The following is a 17,424-nucleotide window of genomic DNA, read 5'->3' as shown; positions in this document are numbered from 1 at the left end:
GCATGGGAAAAAATGAACACTTAAATATTCCGGTACGACCTCTGATTTCTCTTATTTTATTACGACAATCATATATCCCAACGTAGGTTAACGTCAATAACATATTTTCGCACTCTGAGAAGAAAATTGGTGATGGAAATTTCGTGAAAAGATCGCCGAAACGGAAAAGACTACGTTTTAATGATAGCCACCCTAATTGCTTATCATATCCATGACACTCTCGCCTCTATTTCGCGGTAATACACAACGAGCTGCCAATCTTTGGACATTTTCAATCTCCTACGTCAACCCTACATGGTAAGAACCCCATACCGCTCAGCAGTACTCTAGTACAGGACGTTCAAGCGTAGTGTAGGCGGTCTCTTTAATAGACCTGATACTTCTACTAAGTGTCCTGGCAATAAAATGCAGTCTTTAGTTTGCCTTCGACACAACATTATCTATGTGATCTTTCTAATTTAACTAGCTGGCTGGCTCTGAGCACTATGGGACTTAACTTCCGTGATCATCAGTCCCCTAGAACTTAGAACTACTTAAACCTAACTAACCTAAGGACATCACACACATCCATGCCCGAAGCAGGATTCGAACCTGCGACCGTAGCGGTCACGCGGTTCCAGACTGAAGCGCCTTTAACCGCACGGCCACACCGGCCGGCAACTAGCTCCTGATTGTAATTTCTAGGTATTTAGTTGAACTGACAGTCTTTAGATTTGCATGGTTTATCTCGTAACCGAAACGTAACTGATTTGTTTCAGTTGGGTTGGGTTGTTTGGAGGAGGAGACCAGACAGCGAGGTCATCGGTCTTATCGGATTAGGGAAGGACGGGGAAGGAAGTCGGCCGTGCCCTTTCAAAGGAACCATCCTGGCATTTGCCTGAAGCGATTTAGGGAAATCACGGAAAACCTAAATCAGGATGGTCAGACGCGGAATTGAGCCGTCGTCCTCCCGAATGTGAGTCCAGTGTGCTAGCCACTGCGCCACCTCGCTCGCTTTTGTTTTAGTACTCATGTACATACCTCACACTTTTCATTATTTAGTGTCAGTTACGACTTTTCGCAGCTTACACCTAAATCATTTTCCAATTAGTTCTTCTAGCCGGCCGGTGTGGCCGTGCGGTTCTAGGCGCTACAGTCTGGAACCGCGTGACCGCTACGGTCGCAGGTTCGAATCCTGCGTCGGGCATGGATGTGTGTGATGTCCTTAGGTTAGGTAGGTTTAAGTAGTTCTAAGTTCTAGGGGACTGATGACCTTAGAAGTTAAGTCCCATAGTGCTCAGAGCCATTTGAACCAATTAGTTCTGGTTTTCTAATGAATTTACTCGATGGTAAATAACGGAATAATGTGAAACAACTTAAGACGGCTACTAACATTGTCTCCTAAATCGCTTATGTAGACTAGGAACAGCAAAAGGCCTATAATACTTCTTGGCGAACGCCAGAAATCACTTCTGTTTTACTCAATGACATTCCGTTAATTACTACGAACTGTGACTTTTCTCACAGGAAGTCACGAGTCCAGTAGCATAACTGAGACGATAGGCCATACGCACGGAATTTGATTAGAAGTCGCTTGTGAGGAGCGGTGTCGAAAGACTTTCGGAAAACTAAAAAGATGGAATCAATTTTACATCACCTGTCGATAGCACTCATTACTTCGTGAGAATACAGAACTAGTTGAGCCTCACAAGAACGATATGTCCAGAATCCGTATTGACCGTTTGTCAACAAAAAGTTCTCTTCGAAGTAACCCATAATCTTCGAACGCAGTGTATGTTCCATAATCCTACTGCAAATCGACGTTAGCAATATGGGTCTGTAATTCAGCGGATTACAATTTCCTTTCTCGGCATAGGTATGACTAGCGCAAATTTCCAATCTTTAGGTATGGATCTTTCGATGAGACAGCGATTGTATATGACTGTTAAGTATGGGACTAGTGTATCAGCATACTGTGAAAGGGACCGAAGGCCTTGCCTTTATTAAGTGATCCAAGCCGCTTCGCTACCCCGAGGATATCTACTTCTAAGTTACTCACTTTGGCAGTTGTTCATGATTCTAATTCAGGAGTATTTACCTATCTTCTTTGGCGAAGGAATTTCCGAGAACTGTATTTAGTAACTCCGCTTTAGTAGTACCGCCATCAATAATATTACCATTGATATCGCGCAGTGAAGGTATTGTTGTGTCTTGCTGCTGCTGAACATTACCTATGTCCAGAATCTCTCTGAATTTTCTGCCAGATTCTGAGACAGATTTTCGTTGTGGAAGTTATTAAAAGCATCTCGCATTGTAGTCCACATTGAGTTTCGAGCTTCGGAAAAGCTTCACCAATAACGTTTTTCATTGCTTCTGCAACAGTGTTCTGACCTGTCCATCGGGAATCAGTACCATCTTTTATTAATTTATTCGGTACAGATCTCTCAACTGTAGCCGACACCATTTGCTTGAATTTATGCCCCATTTGGGCTACACTTACACAGGTAATTTGGAAGGAGTGGACTCTGTCTCTTTGGAGGGCATCAAACGAATTTCATCTTCTTTCTTAAATAGAATATTTTCTACGTTTACTTCCGTGGATTTGGAAGTTCAGTCCAGCTACAATGACCTTGTGGTACTAATCCCTGTATCCGTCATCATGCTCCCTATTTGCTCAGAATTATTTACTGATAAGATGTCAAGTATGTTTCACAACCATTTACTCTTCAAGTAGGGTACTAAACAATTTTTTCTCCTGTGACCCCAACAGACCTTTCCCAGATGTCTAAGATGAAACAGGGAGAGCTATTTAACTGTCCAAGGGAGGATTCGACGACAGTACTTCGTGAGGTCCGACAGCATACCAGAAAAGACAGAGATGTCTTACTCTGTGGGGCAGTCTTATTCGGTAAACAGCGACTGTTATCTTTCTCTGCATTTAGAGCCAACTACTAAGAAGGAATTCGCACCTTCTATCCATAGCACAGAATAAATCAACAGTCTAAAACTACCAACAGGCCAAATGTGGACGCTGTATCCCTCCACCGCATAACTTATTCATTAACGTTAAACACTGAATATGAATACATGTCCTGTAAAATGACTCGAGGCACATCGTTTCGATGAAAGAATAGTTCAAATGATCTATGGAACATGTAACTAAATAACTAACTTCCTAAACTTACCTCAGACCTGTCACCAGTCACGCTAACACTTGATCTCTAGCCTCGTGGGATTAGCCGAGCGGTCTTAGGCGCTGCAGTCATGGACTGTGCGGCTGGTCCCGGTGGAGGTTCGAGTCCTCCCTCGGGCATGGGTGTGTGTGTTTGTCCTTAGGATAATTTAGGTTAAGTAGTGTGTAAGCTTAGGGACTGATGACCTTAGCAGTTAAGTCCCATAAGATTTCACGCACAACTTGATCTCTTATTATCAACGCTCATACGCTGCCTCACTAGTATCAAGACGTCACCCCAACTTTACACCTACAGACTTTCCACTTCGCGTCACAGTGAAACATTAGCCACACGACGATGTAATTTGCCTAACGGGTTTGAAAGGTGCTCCTGTTCCTCTTCATATCAAGATGTCTTTTCCCATCAGTTTCCTCCCTGGCAGTCTAAAAGCTCCGTTCGGTGTCCTCCTTTCCAACTCTTCCAGCCTATGTGCTTTCCAAAACACTCCCCCCCCCCCCCCCCCCAACAAACTTCTTCAACTACAGCTCACTTCCTGTAGCTCAGTTTAGTAATGTGAAGTGCTCCATTTTTAAAAAAACTTTTCCGTATTAAATAAATAAATTCAATCTTCAAAACATAACTCCCCGTTTTAATGCTTGTAAAACTTGTACATAATTTACATTTTTAAATCTTTTTAGAAAACTAAACTTGTATACTTGTATATTTTTTAAATGATCTGAGATATAGAGCGTCACTGTACACTGGCAGCCAATCCTCACCATGCTGAGCAAGGAATGAAATTATAATAATAATAATAATAAGAAGAAAGTTGAGGACCATTCTTTATATTTACATCATGGTTAATCTCGACCACCTCTAACTACGTATTTATTTCCCCCCTTAGCTTTTTTAAAAAAATTTCGCGCTAGCACTTTCTCGTCGATAATGATGATAGCTGTGAAAATTCTTAGATTGCAGCTGGCATTACACTCTGATAGATTTGTATTTTTCCGCATCCGAGGTGTTTTTATATCCTCATGTATCTGGCAAACGTAGTAATATCCATTTTAACATCAATGAAGATCCTTTGCCTGTTATCATTATCCAGGGTTGAATGTTCTCAGGTTCACTCCTTGTACAATTACTAGGTTATTGGAGGTTATGTCGCTAATGTGAAGAACCACGGTCAGTTTAACACACGCCTATTTCGTAAACAAGAACATCTCCCTTTCATCACAAGCCAACATGGCTATCACGTTACAACTAAAATGTAACAAGTAGTACCAACAGATAGCAATGGCAGTGGTAGTTTCTGGCATTGCAGCCTTTCTTTTTTGAATCTTTATAATGAAATTAATGATATAATGTGAATAACCTATTGATCCCCGCTATCGAATGGTGGACTGTAAGTCCCCCTCACAATAAGGCAGACGTGCACCACACCAATGAAGCAGATAACGGGGTAGGAGAATCTGTGTGACGCGCACACTTTTCTTGTTTTTCGGTTAGAGCAATCCATCCTTAGGGTGCATGATGAGTGCCTACCGTAAGCGAAGAGAAGAAAACTTTCGTCTTTGCAAATCTAAAAGAAAGTATGAATATGATATTACGAGGATCCCTCGAAAAGAAATGCACAATATGTTTAAAAAACCTACGTTTATTCCACATCTTTGCTATTCTCGGAGATCATAGAGACATTCTTCATGCTTGTATTCCACTTTAATTGAACCTGTTTCTGCAAGTCGCGCTGCCATGCCACACTGTCAAGATAGCTGCTGCATTTGAAGTTCGTCTGCCGCGACATGCTGTTGCCGATTCCTGTGCTGTGAGAAGGAGACAGGGACAGACATTCACGAGCGACTGAAAAACGAGTATTGGGATGAGGCTGCAGTGCGGTTAGTCGTTGGGAAAATGGATTATCTAGTGAAGCTAGGCAGGTCAATACTTGGGATATCCCGCGCAGCGACACACAGAGCACTGCTCGGGCACCTGACAATGTGAAACGTATGCACCATATGATTTTAGGGGAATTGGGGGACTTCATGTGCCACGTTCGACAACATCGGCAAAAAACGCGTTTGTTTCGCTGTTGTGTGATAACGCCTGGTCACGCTTCACTGAGAAAACCACCATCGAGGTCACAAAGCTTGGATGGACAACACTGAATAGATGTACGAGTACAGGTCGTAGACGCGTGGTGGACGACATAGGGGAGTTTGGTTCTGGCTGTGAGTGGTGCACGGATAGCCAAATGGTAAGGCGACCGCTCGCGATAAGCGGGAAATCCGTGTTAGAGCCCTGGTTCAAAAATGATTCAAATGGCTCTGAGCACTATGGGACTCAACTGCTGTGGTCATAAGTCCCCTAGAACTTAGAACTACTTAAACCTAACTAACCTAAGGACAGCACACAACACCCAGCCATCACGAGGCAGAGAAAATCCCTGACCCCGCCGGGAATCGAACCCGGGAAACCACGATTTCCCTTATTTTATTATGATGATCGTTTCTCCCTGTGTAGATCGGCGTCAACAAAATATTTTAACATTCGGAGGAGAACGTTGGTGATTGAAATTTCGTGCGGAGATTCCACCCCAAATCCTTTATCATGTCAGTGTAACTCTCCCCCCTATTTCGTGATACTACAAAAAGTGCTGCCCTTCTTTGAACTTTCTCGGTGTACTCCGCTAATGCTGTCTGGATCCGACAACACGCAGCATCCGACGCAACATCCCAGACCTGGTGCCGCTTATTAAAGATAATAATGCCTACATAGTATTAGGAACAGACAGGTGGCTGAAACTAGAAATGAATAACAATGAAATTCTTAAGTCAGATTGGTATATATACGGAGAGCATGGGCTAGGCGCTAATTGTGGCGGCGCGTTAATTGTGGTCAACAACTCGAAAATATCTAGTGGGGTTGTCGGCACGACATTAACACTAATTTTCCTTCATTTCTAATAAGGTTATTATAGAATCTGTATATCAAAGCTGGACCTTAAAAGTAGGTCAAATACGGAAGTCAGATGCTTTTATGGACCACAGTCCCCAGGAGCAGTAGTGGTAGAACGCTCGAGACAAAACTTCCGGAGTATGGTGAGAAAGTTTCCTGATGATGTTATTGTAACAATGGGAGATTTTCCATATATAGAATGGGAGAGTCATGCGATTAAAACTGGTGCCAAATACAGTGATTCGTGTGGAATTGTTTTGTATGCCAGAAGGCGGTAGCGAACTGCAGCAAGAGCTACGCGGATCGAACATAAATAAATGTACCATAGCGCGGGAAGATAGGCGATGAAATCCATTACTGTCCAATTATGCTTTTGGTGAAAAATCACAAGAAAAACTAACAACCGTAAAATGCCTAACAGTAGTCGTCTTGAGCGATCTATACCTACAGCAATACTCCGCAATCCACCTGACGGTGTGTGGCGGGAGGTATTTCTGAACCCCCTTCCTTGTTCCATTCGCGAATGACGCGTGAAAAGAATTACTGTCGGTAAGCCTCTATATGAGCTCCAATTTCTCGCATTTTCTGGTTGTGGTCATTTTGCGAGACGTATGTTATCCGACTCTTCCTGGAAAGTATCTCTCAAAATTTCAAAAGTAAACCTCTCCCTGATGTACGATGCCTTTGAGTGTCTCTGTAACTAAACGACCCCATGATGAGACGCGGTACTCTTCGTTGGATCTTCTCTGACTCCTCAATCACCTGAAGTAGAATGACCAAATAAAACTACAAGGTGTACTACTTTGCTTCCACCGTTTTTTGCCCAACATTTGAGGCTTTAATGAAACAGATTGGTTACACATGTATCATTCAAAGTATTTTCCATCGCTGGCCACTATTCATCTTTCGGGCAGTGTACGAATCCCGCGTCGAAAAAATTGTTCATCTTTTGAAGCCTTCCACGAAGCGATCCAATTTGTGACTTCTTCATGAGATCGGAAGTATTGGGCAGCCAGGCCATGCGCCATTGATCTAAACAGGTGATAGTCAGAGGGAGCAATGACTGGAGAATACGGCGAGTGGGGTAGGACTTCCCATTTTAACGTTTCCAAGTACGTTTTGACCTGTTTTGCAACTTGGGGTCGAGCGTTGTCATGCTGCAAAATCACTTTATCGTGCCTCTCGCTGTATTGCGGCCGTTTGTCTTTTAACGCTCTGCTCAAACGCATTAACTGCGTTCGATAACGAGCACCTGTGATTATTTCACTTGATTTTAACACCTCATAGTACACGACGCTGAGCTGGTTCCACCAAATGCAGATAATCTTGGAGCCGTGAATATTCGGTTTGGCCGTCGACGTGGAAGCATGGCCGGGATATCCTCATGATTTTTTGCGTTTAGGGTTATCCTAATGAACCTATTTTCGTCCCCGGTCACAATGCGATGCAGAAAGCCCTTCCGTTTTTGCCTCTGAAGCAACTACTCACAAACACACAAACGCCGTTCAACGTCTCTTGGTTTCAGCCCACACGGGACCGAAGTTCCTTCTTTCTGAATCATGCCCATAACCTTGACACGTTCTGAAATGGCTTTCTGTGTCACTCCTACTAATCGTTCCAATTCTTCTTGAGTCTGACGCGAGTCTTCACTCAGCAATGTCTCCACTACTGCATCTTTGAAAACATTATCTCTTCCACCACTATGCCAGTCCACGACGTTAAAATCACCGTTCTTGAAATGTTGAAACCACTCACGACACGTTCTTTCACTAGTAGCGTCCATACCATTCGTACTTGAGAGCATTCGATGAGACTCAGCCGCTGTTTTCTTCATATTGAAACAAAACAGTAACACCTCCCGCAAGTCTACATATACATCTACATTCATACTCCGCAAGCCACCTGACGGCGTGTGGCGGAGGGTACCCTGAGTACCTCTATCGGACCTCCCTTCCATTCCAGTCTCGTATTGTTCGTGGAAAGAAGGATTGTCGGTATGCTTCTGTGTGGGCTCTAATCTCTCTGATTTTATCCTCATGGTCTCTTCGCGAGATATACGTAGGAGGGAGCAATATACTGCTGGACTCTTCGGTGAAGGTATGTTCTCGAAACTTCAACAAACGCCCGTCCCGAGCTACTGAGCGTCTCTCTGGCAGGGTCTTCCACTGGAGTTTATCTATCATCACCGTAACGCGATTACTAAATGAACCTGTAACGAAGCGCGCTGTTCTCCGTTGGATCTTCTCTATCTCTTCTATCAACCATATCTGGTACGGATCCCACACCGCTGAGCAGTATTCAAGCAGTGGGCGAACAAGCGTACTGTAACCTACCTCCTTTGTTTTCGGATTGCATTTCCTTAGGATTCTTCCAATGAATCTCAGTGTGGCATCTGGTTTACCGACGATCAACTTTATGTGATCATTCCATTTTAAATCACTCCTAATGCGTACTCCCAGATAATTTATGGAATTAACTGCTTCCAGTTGCTGACCTGCTATTTTGTAGCTAAATGATAAGGGATCTATCTTTCTATGTATTCGCAGCACATTACACTTGTCTACATTGAGATTCAATTGCCATTCCCTACACCATGCGTCAATTCGCTGCAGATCCTCCTGCATTTCAGTACAATTTTCCATTGTTACAACCTCTCGATACACCACAGCATCATCTGCAAAAAGCCTCAGTGAACTTCCGATGTCATCCACCAGGTCATTTACGTATATTGTGAACAGCAACGGTCCCATGACACTCCCCTGTGGCACACCTGAAATCACTTTAACTTCGGAATACTTCTTACGAGAATTAGGCTCGTAAACTGACATTTTCAATCAAGAACAACTTTGTGATGCAGACACAAATCGACTAATGTTTGAATAACGTTATGTTGACCGAGGTCGAAGCTAACTGCCTGACATCTGCGATCCGTTTCTTTCGACCGCTACTTACCGTTGTCGCAACCTATCGGCAAATGGCGGAAGCAAAGTTGTACGCCTTTTACTTGTACGGAAAGCAGATGAGATTCGCTGAACAGTATTTACAAAACATCATGAGGAATCTGGTGATATCCCACAAGTTTTCTCTCATGCGTTCTACAACTTTTGCTCCTGCGGAATGCAGTCCATAAGAGCATCTGATTACCAGGTTTAGGAATTCCATCCATGAAATAAGTGGCTTACAAAACCCTTGTTCGACTGATTCTTGAGCATTGTTAATAGGATTAACGTAACAGGTAGAGGAGATCCAACGAAGAGCGGCACGTTCCGTCACGGCATTGTTTAGTAATTTTGAGAGCGTTACATATATGCTCAAGAAACTCCAGTGACACGTCACAGCAACAGAATTTAATTTTTCCAATTCCGAGGGCGTTCGTTCGAAGAATATTCGGTCAACATACACAAATAAGCCAAAACGTTTTGAACATTGCCCACCGAGGCGTTGGATGACGCCTGGTGGCGTTGCGGGAAGTGACACGAAAACAAAAATATGTAAGCGGAGTAGACATGTACGGGGGATCACCCTAGGGAAGATATGCGCTGAAAATGGGGAAATTCCGTGAAATAAGCGACTCTGGCAAAGAACAGGTTATTATTATGCAGAGCCTGTGAACAAATATCTCGAAAATGGCGAAACTGGCCGGATGTTCACGTGCTACTGTCGTGAGCATCTACGGAAAAAAGTTGAGGACAGTGAAACTACCATTAGGCGTTAAATGGTTCACGGCTCTTGACAAAACGTAGGGTCCGAGGCTTGCCTGTTCTGCAAAGTATGATAAATGTGGATCTGTGGCATATCTGCCGAAGGACCACAATGCTGGTGCAAGCACAAGTGTTAATTAGGAGCTCACCGTTCATCGTACATCGTTGAACGTGGAGGTCCACAGCAGGTCACCCCTGCGTGTTCACTGTTGACTCAAAGACAGCGGCAATTACGAATACAGAGGGCACGGACCATCGAGATTTGACCGTAGATCAATGAAAACGTGTCGGTTCTTCGGGTGAATCACATGTTTGCTAAACTTGGTTGATGGCCGTCCCCACAAGCGCCGCCATCGAGGTGAACAGCGGGTCGAAAAGTGCGGGCTGGTGTAAGCAGTGTTATGCTATGGGAGAAATTCTCCTGCCCTTTCGTGAGGCCTTTGGTGGTAATCGAAGACACGCTGACAGATGTGAACCACATGCCTCCCTTCATGCTTGATGTCTTCCCCGTCGGCCATGCCATCTTTCATCAATATAACTGCCCGTGTCTCGGATCCAGAACCTTGCTACAGTGGTTTGAGGAACATTATGATGAACTTACGTTGATGTGTCGGCGACCACATTCGCCTGATGTAAATCCTATGCACCCATCTGGGTCGTTGCCTGACGCTATCACCGGGTACGCAGATCAGTGACCCGTTATACACGCGAATTACGTGGCCTGTAAACCATACCAGTATCTCCTGTAAAATTTTACGGAGATAAAATAGTCCCTCAATGGGATCTCCGGGTGGGGAATGCAAAATATACAGACAAGGTGAAGGTAAAGAATCCCAATTTTAACATAGCAACTTGGAATGTGAGAACACTGCTTCAGTGTAGCAAACTAGAAAATCTAGTACTTTAAATGGAACGACTGGAAATCGATATCCTAGGCATACCTGACATGAGATGGCCCCAATGAGGTGATTTCTGGTCTAATGAATACAGAGTCAATCACACCGGAACTGACCAAGATAGACCAGGAATGGGAGGAAAAACTATGGCTCACGTGCAATATAGCACTCGAATAATACTAGTCAAACTTGAAACTAAACCAAAGGACACTGTGAGAATACAAATATACAGGCCAACGTACAAAGAAGAAGATGCAGTCGTTGACGAAATATACTAAGAAATAAGTAATGCGGTGAGAAATGTTAAGGGAGATGAAAACCTGATTGCCATGGGGAACTGGAATGCGACTGTGGGTGAAGAACCGGAGGAAGGAATTGTTGGCAAATATGGACTTGGAAGAAGAAATGAAAGAGGAGATCGACTAATCGAGTTCTGCTCGAGGCACCAGTTAGTTGTTGCAACACTCTTTTTCCAACATCATAAACGAAGAAGATACCCATGGAAGACCCTGGAGACCTGAGGAGACAACAGGTTGATCACATTCTAGTGAAAGCACGTTTTAGGAACTAGGTAAAAGATTGCAGGAGCTATCCATCTGCAGACATAGGCAGTGACCATAACCTGGTCCTGATAAAAAGTTCACTCAGATTCATATGTTTGAAGAAGAAGCCAGTAAAACTTAAATGTTAACTAGAAAAACTGAAAACTGAGGGACTGGCAAAACGCTATGCTCACGAAACAGAAAACCAAGCTAAAATTTTCAACGTGGTGCAGTAAAAGAGACTGAGATCAAATTAAATCTGGTATATACATAGCACCAGAAAAGATAGTTGGGAAAACTAAACCCAAAAACAAGAGGAAATGGATTACAGGAGATATTATTGAGCTTATAGAAAACAGGAGGTTATACTATAAATGCAACTAATGAACAAGAAAAAGCTGAATACAGAAGACTAAGGAATTTAGTTAATAGAGAAGCTAGGAAATCAAAAGAAAATTTTATTGAGGAAATGTGCACGGAAGTAGAAGAATATATGCAAAACGGAAGAACTGATTTAGCCTGCAGAACAGCAAACGTAAAACAACACTCGCAGGCACAATAGAAAATAAAGAGGGGAAAATGCTGTTTGGCGAAGACATGGTGAAGAGATGGAAAGAATACATAGAGGAGTTGTATGCCGGAACACCTCTTTCGAAGGAAGTAATAGGAAGAGAAGAACAAGTAGATGAAGATGACAAGGGAGATGACATTCAGCAAGAAGAATTTGACAAAGCTCTAAAAGAACTACAGGGCAATAAAACAACGGGTATTGATGACATCCCTGCAGAACTAATAAAGAATGCTGGTGACAGCATGAAAATGACACTGCTTAAACTTAGTAAGTGCATCTATAACACAGGAGAGGTACCGACAGATTTCCAGAAATGCATCGTTGCTCCTATACCAAAGAGGGCGGCAGCTACAAAATGTGAACAGTACCGAACTTTATGCCTAATATTACAGGCATCAAAAATTCTCATAAAAATGAGTCTGAAGAGAATTAAAGAGAAGGTAGAGGATATGCTGAGTGAAGATCAGTTTGATTTCAGAAGGGGACTGGGTACAAGAGAAGCGATTCTGGCGCTGAGACTCCTTATCGAAAAGCAATTACAGAAAAAACAACTTATATTGCCTTTGTAGACATGGAAAAGGCATCTGATAACGTTATCTGGCAAGAGATGTTCAGAGTGCTGAGGAAAAGTGGAATAAAGCACAAAGACGTCCGTGTGATAGTTTCTATAAGAATGAGGTGGCAGTGATTAGGAACTGTCTCCAGGAGCAAGAAGCAAATATTAGAAAAGGGGGAAGAAAAGAATGTGCTCTCTCCCCTCTTATATTCAATGCTTACATCCATGAAGTTATAGGCCAAGTTCGGGAAACTTCTGAGATGGGGCTCAGAATTAATGGGCAGAAGATAGGCATGCTATGTTATTCAGATGAGATTGCTATAGACGCGGAGACAAAAAAAGATCTAGAGTTTGTCCTTAGAACAATGGAAAGGATTTTATGCAATCAGTATGGAATGAGAATAAACAAGAAAAAGACTAAAGCGTTGGTACGCAGTACAGGAGCAGAATATGAACCTCTGAGAATAAGAATTGGAAGAGAGGAGCTGGAAGTGATAGAGGAATTTACTTATCTGGGAAGCAAAATCAGAAGGGACAGTAGAAGCCGGAAAGAAACTGCGAGCAGAGTTTAAAGGCCAGAATTGCATTTAATCCGAGGAGAAACTTACTCATCAGCAACAACATCAGTCTGAAAATAAGGAAACGTATCGTGAAAGCTTTCGTTTGGAGTGTGGCCCTATACAGATGTGAAACTTGGACAGTGGGAAGAGAAGACGGCTAGAGGCCCTGCAGATGTGGTGCATTAGAAGGATGATGATCAGCTGGAGAGTCAAAGAAACAAATGAAGAGGTGCTTAGAAGAGAACAGGAAACCGGATCTCTGTGGAGGCACATCCAAACAGGAAGAGACAAACTAGTAGGACACATCCTACGTCACAACAACATCATAGGAGCAATAGCAGAAGGAGCTATTGAGGGAAGGAAACGGCGGGGGCGTCCAAGGATATCATACATGCAACAGATCATGAATGACGTTGGATGTAACATATACGTGGAAATGAAAAGGAAGGCAGACAGAAGAGATGAATGGTACTCTGCTGCAAACCAACTTCAGGGCTGAACACTAAAACAAGAAGAAGACGTGACCTGTGCGTAGACATCTGATGTCTCATACCTTCAGAAATCTTCCAGCAAACTGTCGGATCCCTGATTTGCAAGCCGGCCGCTGGTGGCCGAGCGGTTCTGGCGCTACGCTCTGGAACCGCGCGACCGCTACGGTCGCAGGTTCGAATCCCGCCTCGGGCATGGATGTGTGTGTTGTCATTAGGTTAGGTTTAAGTAGTTCTAAGTTCCAGGGGACTTATGACCTCAGCAGTTGAGTCCCATAGTGCTCAGAGCCATTTGAACCATTTTGAACCTGATTTGTAAAATTATTGACCTGTTTCGTTCCAAACATGGACAAACAAGCTATTAAGCAGGTGGTCATAATTATTTTGACTAATCAGTGTATTACTTCCTCTCACACAGGTCTCTCTAAACTTCTACAACAAGAAAATCAGAGAAGTTAGAGTTCAAACAGGCTTCTGAAATTCACGAATACAGAAATACAAGTCACTGGGGAGTAAAATAAACAGGAAATGCAGGGAAGCTATGACGAAATGACTCCATGAAAAATGTGAAGAAATCGAAAAAGAAATGACTGTCTGAAAGTTGACACAGCGACAGAATGTTCAAAACAACAACAAAAAAAGGGGCTCAAATGGCTCTAAGCACTATGGGTCATCAGTCCCCTAAAACTCACAACTACTTAAACCTAACTAACCTAAGGACATCATACACATCCATGCACGAGGCAGGATTCGAACCTGCGACCGAGCCGACCGGAGTGGCCGAGCGGTTCTAGGCGCTACAGTCTGGAACCGAGCGACCACTACGGTCGCAGGTTCGAATCTTGCCTCGGGCATGGATCTGTGTGATGTCCTTAGGTTAGTTAGGTTTAAGTAGTTCTAAGTTCTGGGGGACTGATGACCTTAGAAGTTAAGTCCCGTGTTGCTCAGAGCCATTTGAACCATTTGAACCTGCGACCGAGCAGCAGCGCGGTTCCGGTCTGAAGCACCTAGAACCGCTAGGCCACAACGGTCGGCTCAAAACAACATTCCGTGAAATTGGAACAAGGGTGGTAATATTAAAACTGGAATGGGAATTTCACTGTTGAATGCAGAGGAGAGAGACGATAGACGGAAAGACGACAATGAAGACCTCTTTGAGGGCGAATACTTGTCTGACGACGTGATACAAGGAGAAAAGAGAGTCAATATAGAAAAGACAGGGGATATAGTGCTAGAATCAAAATTTAAAAGAGCTTTGGAAGATTTAAGATCAAATAAAGCATAAATGGTAGATAAAATTCCATTGGAATATCTAAAATCACTGGGGAAATTTGCAACAAAACGACTGTTCACGTTAGTGCGTAGAATGTACTAGAGTGGCAATATACCATTAGACTTTCGGGGAAACATCATCGACACAATTCCGAGAAGAGCAAGAGCCGACGAGTGCGAGAGTTACCTCACAGTCCTCTTAATAGCTCCTCTTAATAGCTCATACATCCAAGTTGCTGACAAGAAGAATGTATAGAAGAATGGAAAAAATGAGGAAGTTATATGACGATCAGTTTAGTCTTAGGAAAGGTAAACGAACCAGCGAGGTATTTCTCACGTAGCGGTTGTACTGGAAGAATGAGTGAAGGAAAATCAAGACACCTTCACAGGATTTGTCGACATGCAAAAAGTGTTTGGCAATGTAAAATGGTGCAAGACACATGAAACTCTGACAAAAATAGGGGTAAGCTATAGGGAAAGACGCGTAATAAACTATAATAAACTGGAGACTAGAAATCTACTCTGTAGGAATCAGTATGGGTTTCGAAAAAGACGATCGTGTGAAACCCAGCTCGCGCTATTCGTCCACGAGACTCAGAGGGCCATAGACACGGGTTCCCAGGTAGATGCCATGTTTCTTGACTTCCGCAAGGCGTTCCATACAGTTCCCCACAGTCGTTTAATGAACAAAGCGAGAGCATATGGACTATCAGATCAATTGTGTGATTGGATTGAAGAGTTCCTAGATAACAGAACGCAGCATGTCATTCTCAATGGAGAGAAGTCTTCCGAAGTAAGAGTGATTTCATGTGTGCCGCAAGGGAGTGTCGTAGGGCCGTTGCTACTCACAATATACATAAATGACCTTGTGGATGACATCGGAAGTTCACTGAGGCTTTTTGCGGATGATGCTATGGTATATCGAGAGGTTGTAACAATGGAAAATTGTACTGAAATGCAGGAGGATCTGCAGCGAATTGATGCATGGTGCAGGGAATGGCAATTGAATCTTAATGTAGACAAGTGTAATGTGCTGCGATTACATAGAAAGAAAGATCCCTTATTATTTAGCTACGATATAGCAGGTCAGCAACTGGAAGCAGTTAATTCCATAAATTATCTCGGAGTACGCATTAGGAGTGATTTAAAATGGAATGATCATATAAAGTTGATCGTCGGTAAAGCAGATGCCAGACTGAGATTCATTGGAAGAATCCTAAGGAAATGCAATCCGAAAACAAAGGAAGTAGGTTACAAATGGCTGGCTCTGTGCACTATGGGACTTAACATCTGAGGTCATCAGTCCAGTAGGTTACAGTACGCTTGTTCGTCCACTGCTTGAATACTGCTCAGCAGTGTGGGATCCGTACCAGATAGGTTGGTAGACGAGATAGAGAAGATCCAACGGAGAGCAGCGCGCTTCGTTACAGGATCATTTAGTAATCGCGAAAGCGTTACGGAGATGATAGATAAACTCCAGTGGAAGGCTCTGCGGGAGAGACGCTCAGTAGCTCGGTACGGGCTTTTGTTGAAGTTTCTAGAATATACCTTCATCGAGGAGTCAAGCAGTATATTGCTCCCTCCTACGTATATCTTGCGAAGAGACCATGAGGATAAAATCAGAGAGATTAGAGCTCATACAGAGGCATACCGACAATCCTTCTTTCCACGAACAATACGAGACTGGAATAGAAGGGAGAACCGATAGAGGTACTCAAGATACCCTCCGACACACACCGTCAGGTGGCTTGCGGAGTATGGATGTAGATGTAGATGTAGATGTACAAATATCAAGGCGGAACAGTAAGAGTGGAAGACCAAGAACAGAGTGCATGGATTAAAAAGGGTGTAAGATAGGAATAAAGTATTTCGCCCCTAATATTCAGTGTATACATAGAAGAAGCAATGGCGCAAATAAAAGAAATGTTTAAAACAGAATTAGGGGAAATAACACCAGTGATAAGATTCGCTGATAACATTACTATCCCCAGTGGAAGTGAAGAAGAATTATAAAATCTGCTGAATGGAATGAAGAGTCTACTGAATACAGAATAAGGATTGAGACTAAATCGAAGAAGAAGGTGATGAGAAGTAGCATAAATGAGAGCAACGAAAAACTGAACATCAGGACTGGTGATCACGAAGTAGGTGAAGTTAAGGAATTCTGCTACCTAGGCAGCAAAATAAGCCTTGAAGGACGGAACAAGGAGATCAGCAAAAGCAGACTAGCACTGGCAAAAAGCGCATACCTGGCCAATAGAAGTTTACCAGCATCAAACATGGGACTTAATTTGAGGAATAAATTTGTGGGGCTTTTGGTCTGGAGCAAGGCATTGTGTAGTAGCCATACTTGGCCTTGGAGAAAGGGGAGCAGAAGAGAATCGAAACATTCGTAAAGTGCTACAGACGAGAATGAGGTGGACTGATAAGGTAAGGAATGAGGAGGTTCTTCGCAGAATCGTTGAGGAGGAATATATGGAAAACACTAACAAGAAGAAAGGACAGGATGATAGGAGGACTTTTAAAATCAGAACTTGGATCGGCAGTCGTAAATCCCTCATTCCCTCGGAACTTTCGAGGTTGGAACAGGGAAAGGCGAAGAATCAGCAGCACCCGCCATTACATTGTATAAGGTGTCTGGCGGGGGTATAGATGTAGCTTGAGAATCAAAAGATGGGGTTTCACTTGCGTTCGATTGCCTGTATTAGAAAGCGTGACATCCTGTGTCGTC

This window comes from Schistocerca nitens, chromosome 2, assembly GCF_023898315.1.
Source record: "Schistocerca nitens isolate TAMUIC-IGC-003100 chromosome 2, iqSchNite1.1, whole genome shotgun sequence".
Taxonomy (NCBI): Eukaryota; Metazoa; Arthropoda; class Insecta; order Orthoptera; family Acrididae; genus Schistocerca; species Schistocerca nitens.
This window is presented reverse-complemented; position numbering follows the sequence as displayed.